Source organism: Taudactylus pleione, unplaced genomic scaffold (genome assembly GCF_031769625.1).
Source record: "Taudactylus pleione unplaced genomic scaffold, aTauple2 ptg000085l, whole genome shotgun sequence".
In the NCBI taxonomy this organism is placed as follows: Eukaryota; Metazoa; Chordata; class Amphibia; order Anura; family Myobatrachidae; genus Taudactylus; species Taudactylus pleione.
This window is the reverse complement of record NW_028284487.1, coordinates 10,568,065-10,584,425: the sequence shown is the minus strand read 5'-3', so window position 1 is coordinate 10,584,425 and position 16,361 is coordinate 10,568,065. Positions and strand designations below refer to the sequence as shown.

Here is a 16,361-nt window from a genome sequence, read left to right as displayed (position 1 = left end):
AGCTGTTTCAAATCAGTTTTCAACTGGAGAGATGTTTGTCAAACATTTGAAAATAGGAAAAGTTGCAATAAGAATGCAGTGATCCATCACTTGTGCTATAGTTTTAAGATATGCTGGTTTTAAGAATTTTCTTCTTCAGTGTGCACTAATGAGAGTAAAGGTCTGTTCTTCTTCTCTTCTTAAAACTTAGTCCCCCATAGTAGATTCAATCACCAAATAAATGTCCTGATTGATTAATTTGCCTTAGCATTTCTTAGATTTGCCATATTGCTATATTTGAGAAAAAGTTTTCTATGTATGCCATATAGAGAAATGCTGCATCAGCCAAAGGATGACATTTTTGTTTATTCCTAACATGGATTTAAAAATTCTCTGTTTTGTATGTGTCTATGATGTTCTCTAGCAAGTTTCAAGGGCTGCTTACTGTAGCCAATGCATTCATCCCACACTTCATGCACTTTGCCGCTGGATAAAATCCCTTCTTGGCATTTCTTGTAGGACAACAAGAAAAAGCACATTGCCCGTATGGGGATCGAACACATGACCTTGGCTTTATTAGCACCACGCTCTAACAAACTGAGCTAACCGGCCAAACATAAAAGCAACACCAAACTCAAAAATGCCAAATGTACCTAAAACAGGAGAACATTCAGTATTTCAAAGATCAGCAATATTGAGTAGAGGAAGACTCTCGAACAATGGGTTCCATGGTGTAATGGTGAGCACTTTGGACTTTGAATCCAGTAATCTGATTTCAAATCTTGGTGGGACCTAACTTTGTTCAATTTCCTTAAAGTTGAATTTTAGGATAGCTTATCTATATTTAAACTTTGCATAAATCCCATCATCTTCAGTGGTTTCTTTACTCCAAACTAATTTTGAAACTGTTTCAAATCAGTTTTCAACTGGAGAAATGTTTATCAAACATTTGGAAATAGGAAAAGTTGCAATAAGAATGCAGTGATCCATCACTTGTGCTATGGTTTTAAGATATTCTGGTTTTAAGAATTTTCTTCTTCAGTGTGCACTAATGAGAGTAAAGGTCTGTTCTTCTTCTCTTCTTAAAACTTAGTCCCCCATAGTAGATTCAATCACCAAAAAAATGTCCTGTTTGATTAATTTGCCTTAGCATTTCTTAGATTTGCCATATTGCTATATTTGAGAAAAAGTTTTCTATGTATGCCATATAGAGAAATGCTGCATCAGCCAAAGGATGACATTTTTGTTTATTCCTAACATGGATTTAAAAATTCTCTGTTTTGTATGTGTCTATGATGTTCTCTAGCAAGTTTCAAGGGCTGCTTACTGTAGCCAATGCATTCATCCCACACTTCATGCACTTTGCCGCTGGATAAAATCCCTTCTTGGCATTTCTTGTAGGACAACAAGAAAAAGCACATTGCCCGTATGGGGATCGAAAACATGACCTTGGCGTTATTAGCACCACGCTCTAACCAACTGAGCTAACCGGCCAAACATAAAAGCATCAGCAAACTCAAAAATGCCAAATGTACCTAAAACAGGAGAACATTCAGTATTTCAAAGATCAGCAATATTGAGTAGAGGAAGACTCTAGAACAATGGGTTCCATGGTGTAATGGTGAGCACTTTGGACTTTGAATCCAGTAATCTGATATCAAATCTTGGTGGGACCTAACTTTGTTCAATTTCCTTAAAGTTGAATTTTAGGATAGCTTATCTATATTTAAACTTTGTATAAATCCCATCATCTTCAGTGGTTTCTTTACTCCAAACTAATTTTGAAGCTGTTTCAAATCAGTTTTCAACTGGAGAGATGTTTGTCAAACATTTGAAAATAGGAAAAGTTGCAATAAGAATGCAGTGATCCATCACTTGTGCTATAGTTTTAAGATATTCTGGTTTTAAGAATTTTCTTCTTCAGTGTGCACTAATGAGAGTAAAGGTCTGTTCTTCTTCTCTTCTTAAAACTTAGTCCCCCATAGTAGATTCAATCACCAAATAAATGTCCTGATTGATTAATTTGCCTTAGCATTTCTTAGATTTGCCATATTGCTATATTTGAGAAAAAGTTTTCTATGTATGCCATATAGAGAAATGCTGCATCAGCCAAAGGATGACATTTTTCTTTATTCCTAACATGGATTTAAAAATTCTGTGTTTTGTATGTGTCTATGATGTTCTCTAGCAAGTTTCAAGGGCTGCTTACTGTAGCCAATGCATTCATCCCACACTTCATGCACTTTGCCGCTGGATAAAATCCCTTCTTGGCATTTCTTGTAGGACAACAAGAAAAAGCACATGGCCCGTATGGGGATCGAACACATGACCTTGGCGTTATTAGCACCACGCTCTAACCAACTGAGCTAACCGGCCAAACATAAAAGCATCAGCAAACACAAAAATGCCAAATGTACCTAAAACAGGAGAACATTCAGTATTTCAAAGATCAGCAATATTGAGTAGAGGAAGACTCTAGAACAATGGGTTCCATGGTGTAATGGTGAGCACTTTGGACTTTGAATCCAGTAATCTGATATCAAGTCTTGGTGGGACCTAACTTTGTTCAATTTCCTTAAAGTTGAATTTTAGGATAGCTTATCTATATTTAAACTTTGTATAAATCCCATTATCTTCAGTGGTTTCTTTACTCCAAACTAATTTTGAAGCTGTTTCAAATCAGTTTTCAACTGGAGAGATGTTTGTCAAACATTTGAAAATAGGAAAAGTTGCAATAAGAATGCAGTGATCCATCACTTGTGCTATGGTTTTAAGATATTCTGGTTTTAAGAATTTTCTTCTTTAGTATGCACTAATGAGAGTAAAGGTCTGTTCTTCTTCTCTTCTTAAAACTTAGTCCCCCATAGTAGATTCAATCACCAAATAAATGTCCTGATTGATTAATTAGCCTTAGCATTTCTTAGATTTGCCATATTGCTATATTTGAGAAAAAGTTTTCTATGTATGCCATATAGAGAAATGCTGCATCAGCCAAAGGATGACATTTTTGTTTATTCCTAACATGGATTTAAAAATTCTCTGTTTTGTATGTGTCTATGATGTTCTCTAGCAAGTTTCAAGGGCTGCTAACTGTAGCCAATGCATTCATCCCACACTTCATGCACTTTGCCGCTGGATAAAATCCCTTCTTGGCATTTCTTGTTGGACAACAAGAAAAAGCACATGGCCCGAATGGGGATCAAACACATGACCTTGGCGTTAATAGCACCACGCTCTAACCAACTGAGCTAACCGGCCAAACATAAAAGCATCAGCAAACACAAAAATGCCAAATGTACCTAAAACAGGAGAACATTCAGTATTTCAAAGATCAGCAATATTGAGTAGAGGAAGACTCTAGAACAATGGGTTCCATGGTGTAATGGTGAGCACTTTGGACTTTGAATCCAGTAATCTGATATCAAATCTTGGTGGGACCTAACTTTGTTCAATTTCCTTAAAGTTGAATTTTAGGATAGCTTATCTATATTTAAACTTTGTATAAATCCCATCATCTTCAGTGGTTTCTTTACTCCAAACTAATTTTGAAGCTGTTTCAAATCAGTTTTCAACTGGAGAGATGTTTGTCAAACATTTGAAAATAGGAAAAGTTGCAATAAGAATGCAGTGATCCATCACTTGTGCTATGGTTTTAAGATATTCTGGTTTTAAGAATTTTCTTCTTCAGTGTGCACTAATGAGAGTAAAGGTCTGTTCTTCTTCTCTTCTTAAAACTTAGTCCCCCATAGTAGATTCAATCACCAAAAAAATGTCCTGTTTGATTAATTTGCCTTAGCATTTCTTAGATTTGCCATATTGCTATATTTGAGAAAAAGTTTTCTATGTATGCCATATAGAGAAATGCTGCATCAGCCAAAGGATGACATTTTTGTTTATTCCTAACATGGATTTACAAATTCTCTGTTTTGTATGTGTCTATGATGTTCTCTAGCAAGTTTCAAGGGCTGCTTACTGTAGCCAATGCATTCATCCCACACTTCATGCACTTTGCCGCTGGATAAAATCCCTTCTTGGCATTTCTTGTAGGACAACAAGAAAAAGCACATTGCCCGTATGGGGATCGAAAACATGACCTTGGCGTTATTAGCACCACGCTCTAACCAACTGAGCTAACCGGCCAAACATAAAAGCATCAGCAAACTCAAAAATGCCAAATGTACCTAAAACAGGAGAACATTCAGTATTTCAAAGATCAGCAATATTGAGTAGAGGAAGACTCTAGAACAATGGGTTCCATGGTGTAATGGTGAGCACTTTGGACTTTGAATCCAGTAATCTGATATCAAATCTTGGTGGGACCTAACTTTGTTCAATTTCCTTAAAGTTGAATTTTAGGATAGCTTATCTATATTTAAACTTTGTATAAATCCCATCATCTTCAGTGGTTTCTTTACTCCAAACTAATTTTGAAGCTGTTTCAAATCAGTTTTCAACTGGAGAGATGTTTGTCAAACATTTGAAAATAGGAAAAGTTGCAATAAGAATGCAGTGATCCATCACTTGTGCTATAGTTTTAAGATATTCTGGTTTTAAGAATTTTCTTCTTCAGTGTGCACTAATGAGAGTAAAGGTCTGTTCTTCTTCTCTTCTTAAAACTTAGTCCCCCATAGTAGATTCAATCACCAAATAAATGTCCTGATTGATTAATTTGCCTTAGCATTTCTTAGATTTGCCATATTGCTATATTTGAGAAAAAGTTTTCTATGTATGCCATATAGAGAAATGCTGCATCAGCCAAAGGATGACATTTTTCTTTATTCCTAACATGGATTTAAAAATTCTGTGTTTTGTATGTGTCTATGATGTTCTCTAGCAAGTTTCAAGGGCTGCTTACTGTAGCCAATGCATTCATCCCACACTTCATGCACTTTGCCGCTGGATAAAATCCCTTCTTGGCATTTCTTGTAGGACAACAAGAAAAAGCACATGGCCCGTATGGGGATCAAACCCATGACCTTGGCGTTATTAGCACCACGCTCTAACCAACTGAGCTAACCGGCCAAACATAAAAGCATCAGCAAACACAAAAATGCCAAATGTACCTAAAACAGGAGAACATTCAGTATTTCAAAGATCAGCAATATTGAGTAGAGGAAGACTCTCTAATAATGGGTTCCATGGTGTAATGGTGAGCACTTTGGACTTTGAATCCAGTAATCTGATTTCAAATCTTGGTGGGACCTAACTTTGTTCAATTTCCTTAAAGTTGAATTTTAGGATAGCTTATCTATATTTAAACTTTGTATAAATCCCATTATCTTCAGTGGTTTCTTTACTCCAAACTAATTTTGAAGCTGTTTCAAATCAGTTTTCAACTGGAGAGATGTTTGTCAAACATTTGAAATAAGGAAAAGTTGCAATAAGAATGCAGTGATCCATCACTTGTGCTATGGTTTTAAGATATTCTGGTTTTAAGAATTTTCTTCTTCAGTGTGCACTAATGAGAGTAAAGGTCTGTTCTTCTTCTCTTCTTAAAACTTAGTCCCCCATAGTAGATTCAATCACCAAATAAATGTCCTGATTGATTAATTAGCCTTAGCAATTCTTAGATTTGCCATATTGCTATATTTGAGAAAAAGTTTTCTATGTATGCCATATAGAGAAATGCTGCATCAGCCAAAGGATGACATTTTTGTTTATTCCTAACATGGATTTAAAAATTCTCTGTTTTGTATGTGTCTATGATGTTCTCTAGCAAGTTTCAAGGTCTGCTAACTGTAGCCAATGCATTCATCCCACACTTCATGCACTTTGCCGCTGGATAAAATCCCTTCTTGGCATTTCTTGTTGGACAACAAGAAAAAGCACATGGCCCAAATGGGGATCGAACACATGACCTTGGCGTTAATAGCACCACGCTCTAACCAACTGAGCTAACCGGCCAAACATTAAAGCATCAGCAAACACAAAAATGCCAAATGTACCTAAAACAGGAGAACATTCAGTATTTCAAAGATCAGCAATATTGAGTAGAGGAAGACTCTAGAACAATGGGTTCCATGGTGTAATGGTGAGCACTTTGGACTTTGAATCCAGTAATCTGATATCAAATCTTGGTGGGACCTAACTTTGTTCAATTTCCTTAAAGTTGAATTTTAGGATAGCTTATCTATATTTAAACTTTGTATAAATCCCATCATCTTCAGTGGTTTCTTTACTCCAAACTAATTTTGAAGCTGTTTCAAATCAGTTTTCAACTGGAGAGATGTTTGTCAAACATTTGAAAATAGGAAAAGTTGCAATAAGAATGCAGTAATCCATCACTTGTGCTATGGTTTTAAGATATTCTGGTTTTAAGAATTTTCTTCTTCAGTGTGCACTAATGAGAGTAAAGGTCTGTTCTTCTTCTCTTCTTAAAACTTAGTCCCCCATAGTAGATTCAATCACCAAAAAAATGTCCTGTTTGATTAATTTGCCTTAGCATTTCTTAGATTTGCCATATTGCTATATTTGAGAAAAAGTTTTCTATGTATGCCATATAGAGAAATGCTGCATCAGCCAAAGGATGACATTTTTGTTTATTCCTAACATGGATTTAAAAATTCTCTGTTTTGTATGTGTCTATGATGTTCTCTAGCAAGTTTCAAGGGCTGCTTACTGTAGCCAATGCATTCATCCCACACTTCATGCACTTTGCCGCTGGATAAAATCCCTTCTTGGCATTTCTTGTAGGACAACAAGAAAAAGCACATTGCCCGTATGGGGATCGAAAACATGACCTTGGCGTTATTAGCACCACGCTCTAACCAACTGAGCTAACCGGCCAAACATAAAAGCATCAGCAAACTCAAAAATGCCAAATGTACCTAAAACAGGAGAACATTCAGTATTTCAAAGATCAGCAATATTGAGTAGAGGAAGACTCTAGAACAATGGGTTCCATGGTGTAATGGTGAGCACTTTGGACTTTGAATCCAGTAATCTGATATCAAATCTTGGTGGGACCTAACTTTGTTCAATTTCCTTAAAGTTGAATTTTAGGATAGCTTATCTATATTTAAACTTTGTATAAATCCCATCATCTTCAGTGGTTTCTTTACTCCAAACTAATTTTGAAGCTGTTTCAAATCAGTTTTCAACTGGAGAGATGTTTGTCAAACATTTGAAAATAGGAAAAGTTGCAATAAGAATGCAGTGATCCATCACTTGTGCTATGGTTTTAAGATATTCTGGTTTTAAGAATTTTCTTCTTCAGTGTGCACTAATGAGAGTAAAGGTCTGTTCTTCTTCTCTTCTTAAAACTTAGTCCCCCATAGTAGATTCAATCACCAAATAAATGTCCTGATTGATTAATTTGCCTTAGCATTTCTTAGATTTGCCATATTGCTATATTTGAGAAAAAGTTTTCTATGTATGCCATATAGAGAAATGCTGCATCAGCCAAAGGATGACATTTTTCTTTATTCCTAACATGGATTTAAAAATTCTGTGTTTTGTATGTGTCTATGATGTTCTCTAGCAAGTTTCAAGGGCTGCTTACTGTAGCCAATGCATTCATCCCACACTTCATGCACTTTGCCGCTGGATAAAATCCCTTCTTGGCATTTCTTGTAGGACAACAAGAAAAAGCACATGGCCCGTATGGGGATCAAACCCATGACCTTGGCGTTATTAGCACCACGCTCTAACCAACTGAGCTAACCGGCCAAACATAAAAGCATCAGCAAACACAAAAATGCCAAATGTACCTAAAACAGGAGAACATTCAGTATTTCAAAGATCAGCAATATTGAGTAGAGGAAAACTCTCTAATAATGGGTTCCATGGTGTAATGGTGAGCACTTTGGACTTTGAATCCAGTAATCTGATTTCAAATCTTGGTGGGACCTAACTTTGTTCAATTTCCTTAAAGTTGAATTTTAGGATAGCTTATCTATATTTAAACTTTGTATAAATCCCATTATCTTCAGTGGTTTCTTTACTCCAAACTAATTTTGAAGCTGTTTCAAATCAGTTTTCAACTGGAGAGATGTTTGTCAAACATTTGAAATAAGGAAAAGTTGCAATAAGAATGCAGTGATCCATCACTTGTGCTATGGTTTTAAGATATTCTGGTTTTAAGAATTTTCTTCTTCAGTGTGCACTAATGAGAGTAAAGGTCTGTTCTTCTTCTCTTCTTAAAACTTAGTCCCCCATAGTAGATTCAATCACCAAATAAATGTCCTGATTGATTAATTAGCCTTAGCATTTCTTAGATTTGCCATATTGCTATATTTGAGAAAAAGTTTTCTATGTATGCCATATAGAGAAATGCTGCATCAGCCAAAGGATGACATTTTTTTTTATTCCTAACATGGATTTAAAAATTCTCTGTTTTGTATGTGTCTATGATGTTCTCTAGCAAGTTTCAAGGGCTGCTAACTGTTGCCAATGCATTCATCCCACACTTCATGCACTTTGCCGCTGGATAAAATCCCTTCTTGGCATTTCTTGTAGGACAACAAGAAAAAGCACATGGCCCGTATGGTGATCGAACACATGACCTTGGCGTTATTAGCACCACGCTCTAACCAACTGAGCTAACCGGCCAAACATAAAAGCATCAGCAAACACAAAAATGCCAAATGTACCTAAAACAGGAGAACATTCAGTATTTCAAAGATCAGCAATATTGAGTAGAGGAAGAGTCTAGAACAATGGGTTCCATGGTGTAATGGTGAGCACTTTGGACTTTGAATCCAGTAATCTGATATCAAGTCTTGGTGGGACCTAACTTTGTTCAATTTCCTTAAAGTTGAATTTTAGGATAGCTTATCTATATTTAAACTTTGTATGAATCCCATCATCTTCAGTGGTTTCTTTACTCCAAACTAATTTTGAAGCTGTTTCAAATCAGTTTTCAACTGGAGAGATGTTTGTCAAACATTTGAAAATAGGAAAAGTTGCAATAAGAATGCAGTGATCCATCACTTGTGCTATGGTTTTAAGATATTCTGGTTTTAAGAATTTTCTTCTTTAGTGTGCACTAATGATAGTAAAGGTCTGTTCTTCTTCTCTTCTTAAAACTTAGTCCCCCATAGTAGATTCAATCACCAAATAAATGTCCTGATTGATTAATTAGCCTTAGCATTTCTTAGATTTGCCATATTGCTATATTTGAGAAAAAGTTTTCTATGTATGCCATATAGAGAAATGCTGCATCAGCCAAAGGATGACATTTTTTTTTATTCCTAACATGGATTTAAAAATTCTCTGTTTTGTATGTGTCTATGATGTTCTCTAGCAAGTTTCAAGGGCTGCTAACTGTAGCCAATGCATTCATCCCACACTTCATGCACTTTGCCGCTGGATAAAATCCCTTCTTGGCATTTCTTGTAGGACAACAAGAAAAAGCACATGGCCCATATGGGGATCGAACACATGACCTTGGCGTTATTAGCACCACGCTCTAACCAACTGAGCTAACCGGCCAAACATGAAAGCATCAGCAAACACAAAAATGCCAAATGTACCTAAAACAGGAGAACATTCAGTATTTCAAAGATCAGCAATATTGAGTAGAGGAAGACTCTAGAACAATGGGTTCCATGGTGTAATGGTGAGCACTTTGGACTTTGAATCCAGTAATCTGATATCAAATCTTGGTGGGACCTAACTTTGTTCAATTTCCTTAAAGTTGAATTTTAGGATAGCTTATCTATATTTAAACTTTGTATAAATCCCATCATCTTCAGTGGTTTCTTTACTCCAAACTAATTATGAAGCTGTTTCAAATCAGTTTTCAACTGGAGAGATGTTTGTCAAACATTTGAAAATAGGAAAAGTTGCAATAAGAATGCAGTGATCCATCACTTGTGCTATGGTTTTAAGATATTCTGGTTTTAAGAATTTTCTTCTTTAGTGTGCACTAATGAGAGTAAAGGTCTGTTCTTCTTCTCTTCTTAAAACTTCGTCCCCCATAGTAGATTCAATCACCAAATAAATGTCCTGATTGATTAATTAGCCTTAGCATTTCTTAGATTTGCCATATTGCTATATTTGAGAAAAAGTTTTCTATGTATGCCATATAGAGAAATGCTGCATCAGCCAAAGGATGACATTTTTGTTTATTGCTAACATGGATTTAAAAATTCTCTGTTTTGTATGTGTCTATGATGTTCTCTAGCAAGTTTCAAGGGCTGCTAACTGTAGCCAATGCATTCATCCCACACTTCATGCACTTTGCCGCTGGATAAAATCCCTTCTTGGCATTTCTTGTAGGACAACAAGAAAAAGCACATGGCCCGTATGGGGATCGAACACATGACCTTGGCGTTATTAGCACCACGCTCTAACCAACTGAGCTAACCGGCCAAACATGAAAGCATCAGCAAACACAAAAATGCCAAATGTACCTAAAACAGGAGAACATTCAGTATTTCAAAGATCAGCAATATTGAGTAGAGGAAGACTCTAGAACAATGGGTTCCATGGTGTAATGGTGAGCACTTTGGACTTTGAATCAAGTAATCTGATATCAAATCTTGGTGGGACCTAACTTTGTTCAATTTCCTTAAAGTTGATTTTTAGGATAGCTGATCTATATTTAAACTTTGTATAAATCCCATCATCTTCAGTGGTTTCTTTACTCCAAACTAATTTTGAAGCTGTTTCAAATCAGTTTTCAACTGGAGAGATGTTTGTCAAACATTTGAAAATAGGAAAAGTTGCAATAAGAATGCAGTGATCCATCACTTGTGCTATGGTTTTAAGATATTCTGGTTTTAAGAATTTTCTTCTTCAGTGTGCACTAATGAGAGTAAAGGTCTGTTCTTCTTCTCTTCTTAAAACTTAGTCCCCCATAGTAGATTCAATCACCAAATAAATGTCCTGATTGATTAATTAGCCTTAGCATTTTTTAGATTTGCCATATTGCTATATTTGAGAAAAAGTTTTCTATGTATGCCATATAGAGAAATGCTGCATCAGCCAAAGGATGACATTTTTGTTTATTCCTAACATGGATTTAAAAATTCTCTGTTTTGTATGTGTCTATGATGTTCTCTAGCAAGTTTCAAGGGCTGCTAACTGTAGCCAATGCATTCATCCCACACTTCATGCACTTTGCCGCTGGATAAAATCCCTTCTTGGCATTTCTTGTAGGACAACAAGAAAAAGCACATGGCCCGAATGGGGATCGAACCCATGACCTTGGCATTATTAGCACCACGCTCTAACCAACTGAGCTAACCGGCCAAACATAAAAGCATCAGCAAACTCAAAAATGCCAAATGTACCTAAAACAGGAGAACATTCAGTATTTCAAAGATCAGCAATATTGAGTAGAGGAAGACTCTCGAACAATGGGTTCCATGGTGTAATGGTGAGCACTTTGGACTTTGAATCCAGTAATCTGATTTCAAATCTTGGTGGGACCTAACTTTGTTCAATTTCCTTAAAGTTGAATTTTAGGATAGCTTATCTATATTTAAACTTTGCATAAATCCCATCATCTTCAGTGGTTTCTTTACTACAAACTAATTTTGAAACTGTTTCAAATCAGTTTTCAACTGGAGAGATGTTTATCAAACATTTGGAAATAGGAAAAGTTGCAATAAGAATGCAGTGATCCATCACTTGTGCTATGGTTTTAAGATATTCTGGTTTTAAGAATTTTCTTCTTCAGTGTGCACTAATGAGAGTAAAGGTCTGTTCTTCTTCTCTTCTTAAAACATAGTCCCCCATAGTAGATTCAATCACCAAAAAAATGTCCTGATTGATTAATTTGCCTTAGCATTTCTTAGATTTGCCATATTGCTATATTTGAGAAAAAGTTTTCTATGTATGCCATATAGAGAAATGCTGCATCAGCCAAAGGATGACATTTTTGTTTATTCCTAACATGGATTTAAAAATTCTCTGTTTTGTATGTGTCTATGATGTTCTCTAGCAAGTTTCAAGGGCTGCTTACTGTAGCCAATGCATTCATCCCACACTTCATGCACTTTGCCGCTGGATAAAATCCCTTCTTGGCATTTCTTGTAGGACAACAAGAAAAAGCACATTGCCCGTATGGGGATCGAAAACATGACCTTGGCGTTACTAGCACCACGCTCTAACCAACTGAGCTAACCGGCCAAACATAAAAGCATCAGCAAACTCAAAAATGCCAAATGTACCTAAAACAGGAGAACATTCAGTATTTCAAAGATCAGCAATATTGAGTAGAGGAAGACTCTAGAACAATGGGTTCCATGGTGTAATGGTGAGCACTTTCAACTTTGAATCCAGTAATCTGATATCAAATCTTGGTGGGACCTAACTTTGTTCAATTTCCTTAAAGTTGAATTTTAGGATAGCTTATCTATATTTAAACTTTGTATAAATCCCATCATCTTCAGTGGTTTCTTTACTCCAAACTAATTTTGAAGCTGTTTCAAATCAGTTTTCAACTGGAGAGATGTTTGTCAAACATTTGAATATAGGAAAAGTTGCAATAAGAATGCAGTGATCCATCACTTGTGCTATGGTTTTAAGATATTCTGGTTTTAAGAATTTTCTTCTTCAGTGTGCACTAATGAGAGTAAAGGTCTGTTCTTCTTCTCTTCTTAAAACTTAGTCCCCCATAGTAGATTAAATCACCAAATAAATGTCCTGATTGATTAATTTGCCTTAGCATTTCTTAGATTTGCCATATTGCTATATTTGAGAAAAAGTTTTCTATGTATGCCATATAGAGAAATGCTGCATCAGCCAAAGGATGACATTTTTGTTTATTCCTAACATGGATTTAAAAATTCTCTGTTTTGTATGTGTCTTTGATGTTCTCTAGCAAGTTTCAAGGGCTGCTTACTGTAGCCAATGCATTCATCCCACACTTCATGCACTTTGCCGCTGGATAAAATCCCTTCTTGGCATTTCTTGTAGGACAACAAGAAAAAGCACAAGGCCCGTATGGGGATCGAACCCATGACCTTGGCGTTATTAGCACCACGCTCTAACCAACTGAGCTAACCGGCCAAACATAAAAGCATCAGCAAACACAAAAATGCCAAATGTACCTAAAACAGGAGAACATTCAGTATTTCAAAGATCAGCAATATTGAGTAGAGGAAGACTCTCGAACAATGGGTTCCATGGTGTAATGGTGAGCACTTTGGACTTTGAATCCAGTAATCTGATTTCAAATCTTGGTGGGACCTAACTTTGTTCAATTTCCTTAAAGTTGAATTTTAGGATAGCTTATCTATATTTAAACTTTGCATAAATCCCATCATCTTCAGTGGTTTCTTTACTACAAACTAATTTTGAAACTGTTTCAAATCAGTTTTCAACTGGAGAGATGTTTATCAAACATTTGGAAATAGGAAAAGTTGCAATAAGAATGCAGTGATCCATCACTTGTGCTATGGTTTTAAGATATTCTGGTTTTAAGAATTTTCTTCTTCAGTGTGCACTAATGAGAGTAAAGGTCTGTTCTTCTTCTCTTCTTAAAACATAGTCCCCCATAGTAGATTCAATCACCAAAAAAATGTCCTGATTGATTAATTTGCCTTAGCATTTCTTAGATTTGCCATATTGCTATATTTGAGAAAAAGTTTTCTATGTATGCCATATAGAGAAATGCTGCATCAGCCAAAGGATGACATTTTTGTTTATTCCTAACATGGATTTAAAAATTCTCTGTTTTGTATGTGTCTATGATGTTCTCTAGCAAGTTTCAAGGGCTGCTTACTGTAGCCAATGCATTCATCCCACACTTCATGCACTTTGCCGCTGGATAAAATCCCTTCTTGGCATTTCTTGTAGGACAACAAGAAAAAGCACATTGCCCGTATGGGGATCGAAAACATGACCTTGGCGTTACTAGCACCACGCTCTAACCAACTGAGCTAACCGGCCAAACATAAAAGCATCAGCAAACTCAAAAATGCCAAATGTACCTAAAACAGGAGAACATTCAGTATTTCAAAGATCAGCAATATTGAGTAGAGGAAGACTCTAGAACAATGGGTTCCATGGTGTAATGGTGAGCACTTTCAACTTTGAATCCAGTAATCTGATATCAAATCTTGGTGGGACCTAACTTTGTTCAATTTCCTTAAAGTTGAATTTTAGGATAGCTTATCTATATTTAAACTTTGTATAAATCCCATCATCTTCAGTGGTTTCTTTACTCCAAACTAATTTTGAAGCTGTTTCAAATCAGTTTTCAACTGGAGAGATGTTTGTCAAACATTTGAATATAGGAAAAGTTGCAATAAGAATGCAGTGATCCATCACTTGTGCTATGGTTTTAAGATATTCTGGTTTTAAGAATTTTCTTCTTCAGTGTGCACTAATGAGAGTAAAGGTCTGTTCTTCTTCTCTTCTTAAAACTTAGTCCCCCATAGTAGATTAAATCACCAAATAAATGTCCTGATTGATTAATTTGCCTTAGCATTTCTTAGATTTGCCATATTGCTATATTTGAGAAAAAGTTTTCTATGTATGCCATATAGAGAAATGCTGCATCAGCCAAAGGATGACATTTTTGTTTATTCCTAACATGGATTTAAAAATTCTCTGTTTTGTATGTGTCTATGATGTTCTCTAGCAAGTTTCAAGGGCTGCTTACTGTAGCCAATGCATTCATCCCACACTTCATGCACTTTGCCGCTGGATAAAATCCCTTCTTGGCATTTCTTGTAGGACAACAAGAAAAAGCACATTGCCCGTATGGGGATCGAAAACATGACCTTGGCGTTACTAGCACCACGCTCTAACCAACTGAGCTAACCGGCCAAACATAAAAGCATCAGCAAACTCAAAAATGCCAAATGTACCTAAAACAGGAGAACATTCAGTATTTCAAAGATCAGCAATATTGAGTAGAGGAAGACTCTAGAACAATGGGTTCCATGGTGTAATGGTGAGCACTTTCAACTTTGAATCCAGTAATCTGATATCAAATCTTGGTGGGACCTAACTTTGTTCAATTTCCTTAAAGTTGAATTTTAGGATAGCTTATCTATATTTAAACTTTGTATAAATCCCATCATCTTCAGTGGTTTCTTTACTCCAAACTAATTTTGAAGCTGTTTCAAATCAGTTTTCAACTGGAGAGATGTTTGTCAAACATTTGAATATAGGAAAAGTTGCAATAAGAATGCAGTGATCCATCACTTGTGCTATGGTTTTAAGATATTCTGGTTTTAAGAATTTTCTTCTTCAGTGTGCACTAATGAGAGTAAAGGTCTGTTCTTCTTCTCTTCTTAAAACTTAGTCCCCCATAGTAGATTCAATCACCAAATAAATGTCCTGATTGATTAATTTGCCTTAGCATTTCTTAGATTTGCCATATTGCTATATTTGAGAAAAAGTTTTCTATGTATGCCATATAGAGAAATGCTGCATCAGCCAAAGGATGACATTTTTGTTTATTCCTAACATGGATTTAAAAATTCTCTGTTTTGTATGTGTCTATGATGTTCTCTAGCAAGTTTCAAGGGCTGCTTACTGTAGCCAATGCATTCATCCCACACTTCATGCACTTTGCCGCTGGATAAAATCCCTTCTTGGCATTTCTTGTAGGACAACAAGAAAAAGCACATTGCCCGTATGGGGATCGAACACATGACCTTGGCTTTATTAGCACCACGCTCTAACAAACTGCGCTAACCGGCCAAACATAAAAGCAACAGCAAACTCAAAAATGCCAAATGTACCTAAAACAGGAGAACATTCAGTATTTCAAAGATCAGCAATATTGAGTAGAGGAAGACTCTCGAACAATGGGTTCCATGGTGTAATGGTGAGCACTTTGGACTTTGAATCCAGTAATCTGATTTCAAATCTTGGTGGGACCTAACTTTGTTCAATTTCCTTAAAGTTGAATTTTAGTATAGCTTATCTATATTTAAACTTTGCATAAATCCCATCATCTTCAGTGGTTTCTTTACTCCAAACTAATTTTGAAACTGTTTCAAATTAGTTTTCAACTGGAGAGATGTTTATCAAACATTTGGAAATAGGAAAAGTTGCAATAAGAATGCAGTGATCCATCACTTGTGCTATGGTTTTAAGATATTCTGGTTTTAAGAATTTTCTTCTTCAGTGTGCACTAATGAGAGTAAAGGTCTGTTCTTCTTCTCTTCTTAAAACTTAGTCCCCCATAGTAGATTCAATCACCAAAAAAATGTCCTGATTGATTAATTTGCCTTAGCATTTCTTAGATTTGCCATATTGCTATATTTGAGAAAAAGTTTTCTATGTATGCCATATAGAGAAATGCTGCATCAGCCAAAGGATGACATTTTTGTTTATTCCTAACATGGATTTAAAAATTCTCTGTTTTGTATGTGTCTATGATGTTCTCTAGCAAGTTTCAAGGGCTGCTTACTGTAGCCAATGCATTCATCCCACACTTCATGCACTTTGCCGCTGGATAAAATCCCTTCTTG

The 16,361-nt window shown here is 35.9% G+C and overlaps 8 non-coding genes across 8 annotated transcripts; all 8 read right to left on the bottom strand.

Annotated features, from left to right (window-relative positions):
• Window positions 1-2,281: 2,281 nt before the first annotated feature.
• Window positions 2,282-2,355, bottom strand: TRNAI-AAU (transfer RNA isoleucine (anticodon AAU)). Its single transcript has one exon. It is a non-coding gene; the product is annotated as a tRNA-Ile (tRNA).
• An 808-nt stretch (window positions 2,356-3,163) lies between these two features.
• TRNAN-AUU (transfer RNA asparagine (anticodon AUU)) lies at window positions 3,164-3,237 on the bottom strand. Its single transcript has one exon. It is a non-coding gene; the product is annotated as a tRNA-Asn (tRNA).
• Window positions 3,238-4,927: 1,690 nt separating this feature from the next.
• Window positions 4,928-5,001, bottom strand: TRNAI-AAU (transfer RNA isoleucine (anticodon AAU)). The gene has a single exon. It is a non-coding gene; the product is annotated as a tRNA-Ile (tRNA).
• Window positions 5,002-5,809: 808 nt separating this feature from the next.
• TRNAN-AUU (transfer RNA asparagine (anticodon AUU)) lies at window positions 5,810-5,883 on the bottom strand. Its single transcript has one exon. It is a non-coding gene; the product is annotated as a tRNA-Asn (tRNA).
• A 1,690-nt stretch (window positions 5,884-7,573) lies between these two features.
• TRNAI-AAU (transfer RNA isoleucine (anticodon AAU)) lies at window positions 7,574-7,647 on the bottom strand. The gene has a single exon. It is a non-coding gene; the product is annotated as a tRNA-Ile (tRNA).
• Window positions 7,648-9,337: 1,690 nt separating this feature from the next.
• TRNAI-AAU (transfer RNA isoleucine (anticodon AAU)) lies at window positions 9,338-9,411 on the bottom strand. The gene has a single exon. It is a non-coding gene; the product is annotated as a tRNA-Ile (tRNA).
• Window positions 9,412-10,219: 808 nt separating this feature from the next.
• TRNAI-AAU (transfer RNA isoleucine (anticodon AAU)) lies at window positions 10,220-10,293 on the bottom strand. The gene has a single exon. It is a non-coding gene; the product is annotated as a tRNA-Ile (tRNA).
• A 2,572-nt stretch (window positions 10,294-12,865) lies between these two features.
• On the bottom strand, window positions 12,866-12,939 carry TRNAI-AAU (transfer RNA isoleucine (anticodon AAU)). Its single transcript has one exon. It is a non-coding gene; the product is annotated as a tRNA-Ile (tRNA).
• Between the last annotated feature and the right edge of the window lie 3,422 nt (window positions 12,940-16,361).